General features: G+C 42.1%; 1 non-coding gene across 1 annotated transcript; it reads right to left on the reverse strand.

Annotated features, from left to right (window-relative positions):
* Nucleotides 1-860: 860 nt before the first annotated feature.
* LOC140314880 (U5 spliceosomal RNA) lies at nucleotides 861-980 on the reverse strand. Its single transcript, XR_011917208.1, has one exon. It is a non-coding gene; the product is annotated as a U5 spliceosomal RNA (small nuclear RNA).
* Nucleotides 981-12,258: the final 11,278 nt, after the last annotated feature.

Genomic DNA, 12,258 nt, shown 5'->3' on the forward strand with positions numbered 1-12,258 from the left:
ATTCGTGCATAACTCATAAAATAGAGCTTATTTTCGGATTCCTGTAGAATGATTCTGGTTCTTTCTCATAATACAAAGTTTGTTGTTTATTGTTGAAACTTCATCAGAAGTGAAGAAATAAATGAATGCCTATCAACAAATTGACCTTCTGTTGACCTTCGGGGAGGTGAGTATCTTCACTAGACTCACCTGTCTGCTCTTCCTCCTCATTTAGCGTAGCTCCACCCTCTGCCTTTGAATTCTCACAGACTTCAACACTGAGTGGTGAGGCCTCTACAGGCCCCTCCCCTTTTTGCTCCTCACTTCCAATCAAAGCTTTTGGCGGGAAGTTTGAATTTATTGGGTCAACCTCTTCACTTTGTTCACCAACTGCCACCTTTGGTCCTTCTCTTTGTTGGCTTGACTGTGGCTTTACCGTCTTTAATTTGTTGGCAAAAGATTTAGGGCAATCTCTGAAGAGGTGATTTAATTCTCCACAGAGATTACATTTCCTGCCATTTGGACACTCTCCAAAAGTTTGCCCAATTTCTCTTCTCTTCCCACATAACACCTTGGTACAAGCCTCAACCAGGTGTCCATGCTCACCACACTTGCGGCAGAACTTGGGCTGCCCCTGGTAGTGGATGTAACCTCGGTTTTCAAGGTGGCCAAAGTGTCGCCCACCCGCTGCACTGAGCACTCTTCAGCCCTTTTAAATGGTATAACTTTGCACTCCCGCACGCTCCAGCAAGCACCATTCAAGCAACAACTTTGCACTCCAGCTTCGAACATCGGCACAGTCGCAACAAGTAAGGCGACTCTACTCAGAGAAGTCACTCTGCACAGTAAGAAGATTTCTTTTGCACAGACAGAAAGGGCTTCACCCGCAAAGGTAAAGCCTGCCAAAAATAGAAACAACTCATTAGTGCTGCTCTCCACAGAAATCTTTAGTAAAAGGCGAAAGACTTATGAGAAAGAGTTATGAAGAGAAACCAGAGTACGATTATCCGTCACTGCGGGAGCAGGGCATCAGGCTAGTTGGCATAGCCACCTTCCCCATGGTGAGCTTTGCTTGGTTGAGACGCTTGCCCCCCCCCCTTGCTCCTCGGCTGACCAAGTAGGAACAATCGGGCCCTATTCGATGGCTGCCTTGTCTTTTACTCTGTGCAAAAGACAAGGCAGCAACAAAAACACCACGAGAATCCCGTATTGAGGCTTTGTTCTGATCGCTCATTCGGTGTCGCGTTTCTTTCAAGCAATTCTCCCGGTTAGCCCACACTCGGCTCGCTCCCATAGCCGTGTTAAAGTCTACTTCGCATTCACTCTCTTTTCTCAGCAGACTCTTGGGATTTTATCTATAAAATTAATTCCTTCACTCAAACTATGTGAAAACTGCTTTGTCCTTAATATTTACCATGTCTAGAAAGATTTAAACAAAAAAAACAACGTTGTACTTTGCAGTAAAAGAAAGAGCAAATCTAAAGTTTCAGGAATCCGAGAATAAGCTTACTTTCATGAGTTCTTCACGATTTCGGATTTTGCTATAAAATGAATTCCTTCACTCAAACTAAATTAAAACTGCTAAACCGCTAATCTGTTATATGTAAGGCAGATGTCAAATTCACCGAAATAGGATCAAAGGGTATTCGGCCAATCGAGCTGTAGCAGCTTCGGTAAAAGAGTATAAGTTGAAGAGTTTGTGAATAAAGGTGTGCGCACACATAGTGTGCTGTACGAAAATAGGCAGGGAGCAGTGGGGTATATGTTCTTGTATGTTGTCTGACTGTTTGATTTGAATGTGTTGTGTAAGTGTCCTGTTGAATGTTACATGTTTGGGCTTTGACACGCTTCACTGTGGTTGTTAACTGTGTGGTGTGTCCTGAAATGTTATATGTTTGGGCTGTGTGACATGCTTAATGCTTGTCAGTAGCTACCCACTTATTCATATATAGCAACTGACAACATAAGAAGTCCGGACATACTTTGATAGTAGTTGTAGAAGTATCCTTATTGATAATAGATCACTAATTCATAGTGATAGAACAGTAGATGAACAGGTGCTTGCACATGTCTCACGAAAATAAAATGGGTGTATGATTGCTGACGGCAGAGCAATACTGCCAAACTTATGAGTTCTTGTGGCAAACTTGATTCAGTGTCTTGACGTGTATACGCTGTTTCGCTGACTTGATTGTCACAAGAAACAAAGTGTGTTTGATAAGATCCGACCATTTTATTACGGGAGGATCAGTATGTATGGATTCTGATGTGACTGATAAACCCATTCGTATCTTAAGCATAATCTAATACGTGAGACAACGCCCTGGCACACGATAAAAAAAAAAAAAGAGAGAGAGCGGTTTTGTGTCCCCACAGTCCATAATGTAGAAAAGGGAGAAAAAAGCCTTTCTGATTTGGTGTGTGTGCTCATAGTGCAGAGTGTAGAGAAAAGAAAGCCGTTTTGGTGTCACGGGTGTTGTGACTTACACACACACATTTCTAAATTGAGAAAGGAAATTATTTTAGAGGAAGCAGTAGAGTTTAGATCCCACATTTGTTGATAGGCATTCATTTATTTCTTCACTTCTGATGAAGTTTCAACAATAAACAACAAACTTTGTATTATGAGAAAGAACCAGACTCATTCTTCAGGAATCCGAAAATAAGCTCTATTTTATGAGTTATGCACGAATTCGGATTCTCCTATAAAACGAATTCATTAACTCAAACCAAGTTAAGACTGCTTTGTCCTTCATATTTATTCATGTCTAATCAAGTTTCAACGATAAACAACGTTGTACTTTGTAGAATGAGAAAGAACTTCTTCAGCAATAAGCATCTCTCGACATATGACGAAATACAGATTTTGCTATAAAATTAATTCCTTCTATCAGCCTGACTTAAAACTGTTTGTCCTCCTTATCTATCCACTTCAAATCAAGTTTCAACAATTAAAAAAAAATTGTAGTTTGAGAAAGAACAACTTAATCTTCAGCAATCAGTATAAAAAGAAGTGCAAATGCCAACCATACATACCTAAAAGGTGGAGCGGAAGTATTCAGCTGCAAGTAGGTGTGAATGTTTGACCATAATTTGTAAAAAGCGGGTAAGAAAAGGTTCGAATGCCCGACTATATATTAACAAAAGCGGGAGGAGAGGTCTTCGGATGAGAGTGGGTGAGAATTTCCAACCATAATCTATAAAATACGGTGAAAGAAAATATGTGAATGCCTCATAGAACACTAAAAGCGGAAGTGTTCGGCTGCAAGAAGGTGTGAATGTCCGACTATATTTGGTGAAAAGCAGGTGAAGCAAGGTCTGAATGCCCAACCTTACATCATCAAAAGCGAGATCAGAGGTGTTTGGCTGCAAGAAGGCCATAGTTTGCCAAAAGCGGGTAAGGTGCGAATGTCCGACTAAATATCAACAAAATTTGGGGCGGAGGTCTTCGGATGCAAGTGGGTGTGAATGTCCGACTATATTTGGTGAAAAGCAGGTGAAGCAAGGTCTGAATGCCCAACCTTACATCATCAAAAGCGAGATCAGAGGTGTTTGGCTGCAAGAAGGCCATAGTTTGCCAAAAGCGGGTAAGGTGCGAATGACCGACTAAATATCAACAAAAGTGGGGGCGGAGGTCTTCGGATGCAAGTGGGTGTGAATATCCCACCATACAAGTATGGTGGAGAGGAAGCTGTGAATGGCCGACCATAGTAAAAGGCGGGTGAGAGAAGGTGCGAATGTCAAACCATACATAATCAAAAAAGGGAGCAGAGGTGTTATGCTGTAAGAAGGTGTGAATGTCCAACCATAGTTGGTAAAAAGCGGGTAAGAAAAGGTTAAATTACCCGACTGTACACAATCAAAAGAGGGAGCGGAGTTGTTCAGCTAAGAGAAGGTGTGAAAGTCCGACCTTGGTTTGTAAAAAGCGGGTAAGAAAAGGTTCGTATGCCCGAATATACACCATCAAAAGCGGAAGCGGAGGTGTTCGGCTGCAAGATATTGTGAACGTCCGACCAAAGTTTGTAAAAAGCAGTTAAGAAAAGGTTCGAATATCTAACCAAACATAATCAAAAGCGGGAGCAGAGCTGTTCGACTGGAAGTAGGTGTGAATGTCAGATCATAATTTGCAAAAAGCTGATGAGAAAGGGTGAGAATGCCCGACTATATACTATCAAATGCGGTAGCGGAGTTGTTCGGCTGTGACTAGGTGTGAATCTCCAACCATAATTGCTGAAAAATGTGTTAGAAAAGGTAAAAATGCCGGTCCATACATCATCAAAATCGGGAGAGGTGGTGTTCAGCTGCAAGAAGGTCTAAATGTCCATCAATAATTGCTAGAAAACATGAAAGAAAATTTTCGAAAATCAAACCACACATGATCATAAGTGGGAGGGGAGGTGTTCAGCTGCAAGAAGGTGTGAATGTCCACCCATAATACCTGAAAAATGGGTAAAAAAAAGGTGCGAATGCCCAACCATACATCATCAAAAGCAGGAGTGCATGTGTTCGGCTAGAAGAAGGTGTGAACGTCCAACCAAAGTTTGTAAAAAGCAGTTAAGAAAAGGTTCGAATATCCAACCATACATAATCAAAAGCGGGAGCAGAGCTGTTCGACTGCAAGTAGGTGTGAATGTCTGATCATAATTTGCAAAAAGCTGATGAGAAAGGGTGAGAATGCCCGACTATACACCATCAAATGCGGTAGCGGAGTTGTTCGGCTGTGAGTAGGTGTGAATCTCCGACCATAATTGCTGAAAAATGTGTTAGAAAAGGTAAAAATGCCGGTCCATACATAATCAAAATCGGGAGAGGTGGTGTTCAGCTGCAAGAAGGTCTAAATGTCCATCAATAATTGCTAGAAAACATGAAAGAAAATTTTCGAAAATCAAACCACACATGATCATAAGTGGGAGAGGAGGTGTTCAGCTGCAAGAAGGTGTGAATGTCCACCCATAATACCTGAAAAATGGGTAAAAAAAAAGGTGCGAATGCCCAACCATACATCATCAAAAGCAGGAGTGCATGTGTTCGGCTACAAGAAGGTGTGAACGTCCAACCAAAGTTTGTAAAAAGCAGTTAAGAAAAGGTTCGAATATCCAACCATACATAATCAAAAGCGGGAGCAGAGCTGTTCGACTGCAAGTAGGTGTGAATGTCAGATCATAATTTTCCAAAAGCTTATGAGAAAGGGTGAGAATGCCCGACTATACACCATCAAATGCGGGAGCGGAGTTGTTCGGCTGTGAGTAGGTGTGAATCTCCGACCATAATTGCTGGAAAATGTGTTAGAAAAGGTAAGAATGCCGGTCCATACATCATCAAAAGCGAGAGAGGTTGTGTTCGGCTGCAAGTAGGTGTGAATGTGCAGCCATAATTACTCACAAACGGGTAAGAAAAGGTAGTATTGCCAGACCATATATGATCAAAACAGGGAGCGGAGGTGGTTCAGCTGCAAGAAGGTTTGAATGTCCGACTAAAGTTCAAATATATTAACAAAAGCGGGAGGAGAGGTCTTCGGATGAGAGTGGTTGAAAATTTCCAACCATAATGTATAAAATGCGGTGAAAAAAAGGTGTGATAGAACACTAAAAGGTGGAGCGGAAGTGTTCGGCTGCAAGAAGGTGTGACTGTCCGACTATATTTGGTGAAAAGCAGGTGAAGCAAGGTCTGAATGCCCAACCTTACATCATCAAAAGCGAGATCAGAGGTGTTTGGCTGCAAGAAGGCCATAGTTTGCCAAAAGCGGGTAAGGTGCGAATGACCTACTAAATATCAACAAAAGTGGGGGCGGAGGTCTTCGGATGCAGGTGGGTGTGAATATCCCACCATACAAGTATGGTGGAGAGGAAGCTGTGAATGGCCGACCATAGTAAAAGGCGGGTGAGAGAAGGTGCGAATGTCAAACCATACATAATCAAAACAGGGAGCGGAGGTGTTCTGCTGTAAGAAGGTGTGAATGTCCAACCATAGTTGGTAAAAAGCGGGTAAGAAAAGGTTAAAATACCCGACTGTACACAATCAATAGCGGGAGTGGAGTTGTTCGGCTACTAAAAGGTGTGAAAGTCCGACCATGGTTTGTAAAAAGCGGGTAAGAAAAGGTGCGAATGCCCGACAATGTATGATCAAAAGAGGGAGTGGAGGTTTTCGGCTGCAAGAAGGTCTGAATGTCCAACCATAATTTGTAAAAACCGGGGAAGAAAAGGCTCGAAAGCCCGACTATACACCATCAAAAGTGGGAGCGGAGGTGTTCAGCTGCAAGACGGTCTGAATGTCCATCAATAATTGCTAGAAAACATGAAAGAAAATTTTCGAATATCAAACTGCACATGATCATAAGCGGGAGAGGAGGTGTTCAGCTGCAAGAAGGTGTGAATGTCTACCCATAATTACTGAAAAATGGGTAAGAAAAGGTGCGAATGCCTAACCATACATCATCAAAAGAGGGAGCGGAGGTGTTCCGCTGTAAGACGGTGTGAATGTCCGACCATAGATGGTAAAAAGCGGGTAAGAAAAGGTTAAATTACCCGACTGTACACAATCAAAAGAGGGAGCGGAGTTGTTCAGCTAAGAGAAGGTGTGAAAGTCCGACCTTGGTTTGTAAAAAAGCGGGTAAGAAAAGGTTCGTATGCCCGAATATACACCATCAAAAGCGGGAGCGGAGGTGTTCGGCTGCAAGATATTGTGAACGTCCGACCAAAGTTTGTAAAAAGCAGTTAAGAAAAGGTTCGAATATCTAACCAAACATAATCAAAAGCGGGAGCAGAGCTGTTCGACTGGAAGTAGGTGTGAATGTCAGATCATAATTTGCAAAAAGCTGATGAGAAAGGGTGAGAATGCCCGACTATACACCATCAAATGCGGTAGCGGAGTTGTTCGGCTGTGAGTAGGTGTGAATCTCCAACCATAATTGCTGAAAAATGTGTTAGAAAAGGTAAAAATGCCGGTCCATACATCATCAAAATCGGGAGAGGTGGTGTTCAGCTGCAAGAAGGTCTAAATGTCCATCAATAATTGCTAGAAAACACGAAAGAAAATTTTCGAAAATCAAACCACACATGATCATAAGTGGGAGGGGAGGTGTTCAGCTGCAAGAAGGTGTGAATGTCCACCCATAATACCTGAAAAATGGGTAAAAAAAAGGTGCGAATGCCCAACCATACATCATCAAAAGCAGGAGTGCATGTGTTCGGCTACAAGAAGGTGTGAACGTCCAACCAAAGTTTGTAAAAAGCAGTTAAGAAAAGGTTCGAATATCCAACCAAACATAATCAAAAGCGGGAGCAGAGCTGTTCGACTGCAAGTAGGTGTGAATGTCAGATCATAATTTGCAAAAAGCTGATGAGAAAGGGTGAAAATGCCCGACTATACACCATCAAATGCGGGAGCGGAGTTGTTCGGCTGTGAGTAGGTGTGAATCTCCGACCATAATTGCTGAAAAATGTGTTAGAAAAGGTAAGAATGCCGGTCCATACATCATCAAAAGCGAGAGAGGTTGTGTTCGGCTGCAAGTAGGTGTGACTGTTCGACTAAAGTTTGTAAAAAGTGGGTAAGACAAGGTGCGAATGCCTGACAATGTATGATCAAAAGCGGGAGCGGAGGTTTTCAGCTGCAAGAAGGTCTACATGTCCATCAATAATTGCTAGAAAACATGAAAGAAACTTTTCGAAAATCAAACCACACATGATCATAAGTGGGATAGGAGGTGTTCAGCTGCAAGGTGTGAATGTCCACCAATAATTCCTGAAAAATGGGCAAAAAAAAGGTGTGAATGCCCAACCATACATCATCAAAAGCAGGAGTGGAAGTGTTCGGCTACAAAAAGGTGTGAACGTCCAACCAAAATATGTAAAAAGCAGTTAAGAAAAGGTTCGAATATCCAACCAAACATAATCAAAAGTGGGAGCAGAGCTTTTCGACTGCAAGTAGGTGTGAATGTCAGATCATAATTTGCAAAAAGCTGATGAGAAAGGGTGAGAATGCCCGACTTTACATCATCAAATGCGGGAGCGGAGTTGTTCGGCTGTGAGTAGGTGTGAATCTCCAACCATAATTGCTGAAAAATGTGTTAGAAAAGGTAAAAATGCCGGTCCATACATCATCAAAATCGGGAGAGGTGGTGTTCAGCTGCAAGAAGGTCTAAATGTCCATCAATAATTGCTAGAAAACATGAAAGAAAATTTTCGAAAATCAAACCACACATGATCATAAGTGGGAGAGGAGGTGTTCAGCTGCAAGAAGGTGTGAATGTCCACCCATAATACCTGAAAAATGGGTAAAAAAAAGGTGCGAATGCCCAACCATACATCATCAAAAGCAGGAGTGCATGTGTTCGGCTACAAGAAGGTGTGAACGTCCAACCAAAGTTTGTAAAAAGCAGTTAAGAAAAGGTTCAAATATCCAACCATACATAATCAAAAGCGGGAGCAGAGCTGTTCGACTGCAAGTAGGTGTGAATGTCAGATCATAATTTGCAAAAAGCTGATGAGAAAGGGTGAGAATGCCCGACTATACACCATCAAATGCGGGAGCGGAGTTGTTCGGCTGTGAGTAGGTGTGAATCTCCGACCATAATTGCTGAAAAATGTGTTAGAAAAGGTAAGAATGCCGGTCCATACATCATCAAAAGCGAGAGAGGTTGTGTTCGGCTGCAAGTAGGTGTGAATGTCCAGCCATAATTACTCACAAACGGGTAAGAAAAGGTAGTATTGCCAGACCATATATGATCAAAACAGGGAGCGGAGGTGGTTCAGCTGCAAGAAGGTTTGAATGTCCGACTAAAGTTCAAATATATTAACAAAAGCGGGAGGAGAGGTCTTCGGATGAGAGTGGTTGAAAATTTCCAACCATAATGTATAAAATGCGGTGAAAAAAAGGTGTGATAGAACACTAAAAGGTGGAGCGGAAGTGTTCGGCTGCAAGAAGGTGTGAATGTCCGACTATATTTGGTGAAAAGCAGGTGAAGCAAGGTCTGAATGCCCAACCTTACATCATCAAAAGCGAGATCAGAGGTGTTTGGCTGCAAGAAGGCCATAGTTTGCCAAAAGCGGGTAAGGTGCGAATGTCCGACTAAATATCAACAAAATTTGGGGCGGAGGTCTTCGGATGCAAGTGGGTGTGAATGTCCGACTATATTTGGTGAAAAGCAGGTGAAGCAAGGTCTGAATGCCCAACCTTACATCATCAAAAGCGAGATCAGAGGTGTTTGGCTGCAAGAAGGCCATAGTTTGCCAAAAGCGGGTAAGGTGCGAATGACCGACTAAATATCAACAAAAGTGGGGGCGGAGGTCTTCGGATGCAAGTGGGTGTGAATATCCCACCATACAAGTATGGTGGAGAGGAAGCTGTGAATGGCCGACCATAGTAAAAGGCGGGTGAGAGAAGGTGCGAATGTCAAACCATACATAATCAAAACAGGGAGCGGAGGTGTTCTGCTGTAAGAAGGTGTGAATGTCCAACCATAGTTGGTAAAAAGCGGGTAAGAAAAGGTTAAAATACCCGACTGTACACAATCAATAGCGGGAGCGGAGTTGTTCGGCTACTAAAAGGTGTGAAAGTCCGACCATGGTTTGTAAAAACCGGGTAAGAAAAGGTGCGAATGCCCGACAATGTATGATCAAAAGAGGGAGTGGAAGTTTTCGGCTGTAAGAAGGTCTGAATGTCCAACCATAATTTGTAAAAACCGGGGAAGAAAAGGCTCGAAAGCCCGACTATACACCATCAAAAGTGGAAGCGGAGGTGTTCAGCTGCAAGACGGTCTGAATGTCCATCAATAATTGCTAGAAAACATGAAAGAAAATTTTCAAATATCAAACTGCACATGATCATAAGCGGGAGAGGAGGTGTTCAGCTGCAAGAAGGTGTGAATGTCTACCCATAATTACTGAAAAATGGATAAGAAAAGGTGCGAATGCCTAACCATACATCATCAAAAGAGGGAGCGGAGGTGTTCCGCTGTAAGACGGTGTGAATGTCCGACCATAGATGGTAAAAAGCGGGTAAGAAAAGGTTAAATTACCCGACTGTACACAATCAAAAGAGGGAGCGGAGTTGTTCAGCTAAGAGAAGGTGTGAAAGTCCGACCTTGGTTTGTAAAAAGCGGGTAAGAAAAGGTTCGTATGCCCGAATATACACCATCAAAAGCGGAAGCGGAGGTGTTCGGCTGCAAGATATTGTGAACGTCCAACCAAAGTTTGTAAAAAGCAGTTAAGAAAAGGTTCGAATATCTAACCAAACATAATCAAAAGCGGGAGCAGAGCTGTTCGACTGAAAGTAGGTGTGAATGTCAGATCATAATTAGCAAAAAGCTGATGAGAAAGGGTGAGAATGCCCGACTATACACCATCAAATGCGGTAGCGGAGTTGTTCGGCTGTGAGTAGGTGTGAATCTCCAACCATAATTGCTGAAAAATGTGTTAGAAAAGGTAAAAATGCCGGTCCATACATAATCAAAATCGGGAGAGGTGGTGTTCAGCTGAAAGAAGGTCTAAATGTCCATCAATAATTGCTAGAAAACATGAAAGAAAATTTTCGAAAATCAAACCACACATGATCATAAGTGGGAGAGGAGGTGTTCAGCTGCAAGAAGGTGTGAATGTCCACCCATAATACCTGAAAAATGGGTAAAAAAAAGGTGCGAATGCCCAACCATACATCATCAAAAGCAGGAGTGCATGTGTTCAGCTACAAGAAGGTGTGAACGTACAACCAAAGTTTGTAAAAAGCAGTTAAGAAAAGGTTCGAATATCCAACCATACATAATCAAAAGCGGGAGCAGAGCTGTTCGACTGCAAGTAGGTGTGAATGTCAGATCATAATTTGCAAAAAGCTGATGAGAAAGGGTGAGAATGCCCGACTATACACCATCAAATGCCGTAGCGGAGTTGTTCGGCTGTGAGTAAGTGTGATTCTCCAACCATAATTGCTGAAAAATGTGTTAGAAAAGGTAAGAATGCCGGTCCATACATCATCAAAAGCGGGAGAGGTGGTGTTCGGCTGCAAGTAGGTTTGAATGTCCATTAATAATTGCTTTAAAACATGAAAGAAAATTTTCGAATATCAAACCTTACATGATCATTAGCGGGAGAGGAGGTGTTCAGCTGCAAGAAGATGTGAATATCCACCCATAATTACTGAAAAATGGATAGGAAAAGATGCGAATGTCCAACTATAAATCATCAAAATTAGGAGTGGAGTTGTTCAGCTACAAGAAGGTATGAAAGTCCAACCATGGTTTGTAAAAAGCGGGTAAGAGAAGGTTCGAATACCCGAATATATACCATCAAAAGCGGAAGCGGGGGTGTTCGGCTGCAAGAAGGTGTGAACGTCCGACCAAAGTTTGTAAAAAGCAGTTAAGAAAAGGTTTTAATATCCAACCGAACATAATCAAAACCGGGAGCAGAGCTGTTCGACTGCAAGTAGGTGTGAATATCAGATCATAATTGCTGAAAAATGTGATAGAAAAGACTAGAATGCCGGACCATATATCATCAAAAGCGGGAGAGGTTGTGTTCGGCTGCAAGAAGGTGTGAATGTCCAGCCATAATTACTCACAAACGGGTAAGAAAAGGTACTATTACCAGACCATATATGATCAAAACAGGGAGCGGAGGCGGTTCAGCTGCAAGAAGGTTTGAATGTCCGACTAAAGTTTGTAAAAAGCGGGTAAGACAAGGTGTCAATTTCCGACAATGTATGATCAAAAGAGGAGCGGAGGTTTTCGGCTGCAAGAAGGTCTGAATGTCCACCCATAATTACTGAAAAATGGGTAAGAAAAGGTGCGAAAGCCCAACCGCACATGATCATAAGTGGATGAGAAGTTGTTCGACTGCAAGTAGGTGTGAATGTAAGATCATAATTTGTAAAAAGCGGGTAAGAAAAGGTAAGAATGCCCAACCATAAATTATCAAAAGCGGCAGCAGAGTTTCTGCTGGTGTTTATCAATGTCTAGATAGATTTCAACAAAAAACATCGTTGTACTTTGCAGTAAAAGAAAGTGCAAATCAAAAGTTTTAGGAATCCGAGAATAAGCTTATTTTCATGAGTTCTGCACGATTTCGGATTTTATGTATAAAATGAATTTCTTCACGCAAACTAAGTTAACACTGCTTTGTCCTTCATATGTACCCATTTCTACATATATTTCAAGCATAAACTTCCTCATATTACCCTGAATGAGAAAGAGCCACACTTGTGATTAAGCCATACCTCCCTTTTGAGGAGTTCTGCATGATTTGGGATTTTATCTATAAAATTAATTCCTTCACTCAAACTATGTTAAAA

Source organism: Leuresthes tenuis, unplaced genomic scaffold (assembly GCF_036924035.1).
Source record: "Leuresthes tenuis unplaced genomic scaffold, fLeuTen1.0.hap1 SCAF_9, whole genome shotgun sequence".
Taxonomy (NCBI): domain Eukaryota; kingdom Metazoa; phylum Chordata; class Actinopteri; order Atheriniformes; family Atherinopsidae; genus Leuresthes; species Leuresthes tenuis.